At 34.4% G+C, this 2,280-nt stretch overlaps 1 non-coding gene across 1 annotated transcript; it reads right to left on the bottom strand.

Annotated features, from left to right (window-relative positions):
* Positions 1-1,973: 1,973 nt before the first annotated feature.
* Positions 1,974-2,080, bottom strand: LOC141635855 (small nucleolar RNA R71). The gene has a single exon (XR_012540511.1). It is a non-coding gene; the product is annotated as a small nucleolar RNA R71 (small nucleolar RNA).
* Between the last annotated feature and the right edge of the window lie 200 nt (positions 2,081-2,280).

The following is a 2,280-nucleotide window of genomic DNA, read 5'->3' as shown; positions in this document are numbered from 1 at the left end:
ACGCGGATTTTTGAAGTGGTTCAGTTTCACAAGTCGAAACCTACGTCCACTATTCTTGATTAATAAATTTAGTACCTTTCTACGGATTACAAATTTACTAACCCAACTCGTACAACTAACTCTAGCTGTAACTCAATGAGTACCGTTAAATACTCGAGTGACTAACTTACGCTAATAAGAAAGCACTAATTATTCTAACAAAGGTTCACGTTAATGAACAAGTTAAGAAATCAACTAAGCACTATTATCTTATAACGATAAATAAAGAACAAGTATGTGAGTTTTGTAATACACGACCTTTCAAAATATGCAAATCGGTTTTCGTTAAAAACACAAGGTTTGCTCTTTAAAATATGAAAACAATTTTTATGCTTAAGGTCTCTCTTTTAGATGTTGTAAATAGCAAAGTATTTATAGGCAAAGAGGAGGAAGGCTACACGGTTTCTATAAGAACCCTAATAGCCGAAATAATAAGATATAATTACCAATTATATCTTCTTATTATCTCTTACCTAAAAGCCATAAAAGATAATAAAGAATATTCTAAAAGATAGAATATAATCTTTCCAAATATTATCTTTACTATAAATTCTAAGATTATGATAAGATTTCCTAAAACAAGAATATCTTTTACCACAAACAAATATATTAACTAAGATATAAGATATGTAAAGATGTTATTATAGAATAAAATCTTTACCTAATATCTCATAGGCAACACGGCACAACACGGCTCATAGGCTCGTGAACCATGCAAACCCTAATCTTAGTATATAATTAGAATTTAGGTTTTTAAGAGAGGCTATATGGAAACCCTAATTGATAGTAAAGTCCAACTCATAAGTCGATCCAATAACCATCAATTAACGCTAACAATATAATAGGACTCCTCACTAAACCGGGCTTTATAAAATAAATACTTTCATTAAAACATATAAAATAAACTTTAAGAAATTGCAAAACAATTTTCGAACCATTTAAAAGTCGTGTATAAAAACTCAGCATTTCAATGTTATAGTAGAAGAGCTATAACATTGAGCTCTTTTACTAGTAATGTTATAGCTGCAAAGCTATAACTTTACTAATAAAGAAACTTATCCTTTTGAGTACCATTAAGAGATAATCACCTATACTATTCTAATCTTCAAGGAGATCTTCGAGTATAGGCTACATCATCATCCAAGCTTGATTAATCTTCTAGACGAACTTCGTCTTCACATAATACTTGAATGAATCTTTGAATTGTGTGATCTTGAACAAGGACTTGAACTTCTCATGTAATCGTCACAATCCTCTTTGTTGCTCGTAATAGGTTAATGCTAAAACACTTAACAAACGATTACACGCAACAAGTATATAATATGTAAAGCACCTTGACATCATCAAAACATAAACATATAAGCTATATGGTCCAACATATTGTTTGTTTATTTTGTGCAATTGTTTATTTATTTCTCAATTTTATTTTAAGTGTTTGGTTTATGCCGAACACCCGTTCTACTAACAAGAAATTTTTGGATTTTGATCCAAAATTGGAGAGAACTCTTTTTCGTGTTAGAAGAGAGATAAGGCGAAAACTTCAATTCGACAATCAAGACAAAAAGGAGGAGAAAGTAAACATCAAAATGGCAAGAGAAACCCGCACCTTTAGGGAACTCACCGCTCCCGATCTCACTCAACAACCTTTATGCACCACATTTGAATTGAAGTCGGGTTTGATCCACTTACTACCCGCTTTCCATGGGTTAAGTGGTGAGGACCCAAATAAGCATTTATCGGAATTTCATGTGGTATGCACTTGCATGAAACCAAATGGCGTCACCGAAGAGCAAATCAAGTTGAGAGCATTCCCGTTCTCACTCAAGGACACCGCTCGTGATTGGTTGTACTACCTTTCACTGGGTAGTATCACCACTTGGGCTCTAATGCAGAAGGCATTCCTTGAAAAGTATTTCCCCGCCTCCAAATCTTCCCATCTTAAGAAGGATATATCAAATGTGGAGCAAAAGGATGATGAAACACTCTATGACTATTGGGAGCGTTTCAAGAAGTTATGTGCAAGTTGCCCATACCATGGGTATAGTGACCAAGATCTCATCCTCTATTTTGTTGGAGGACTATCGCCGGAAGATGCACGGATGGTACATGGTGCTAGTGGTGGAGGAATCATCAACAAAAATCCGGATGAAGCTAATGAATTGTTGAGTGAGCTTGCCGAAAGCACACGTCAATTTAGTGTGAGATCCAAAACAAGAAGGGTGAGCATGGCTAGTTCTAAAC

This window comes from Silene latifolia, chromosome Y, assembly GCF_048544455.1.
Source record: "Silene latifolia isolate original U9 population chromosome Y, ASM4854445v1, whole genome shotgun sequence".
Taxonomy (NCBI): domain Eukaryota; kingdom Viridiplantae; phylum Streptophyta; class Magnoliopsida; order Caryophyllales; family Caryophyllaceae; genus Silene; species Silene latifolia.
Note: the sequence above shows the minus strand (reverse complement) of the source record. Positions and strands in the feature narration are given on the sequence as shown.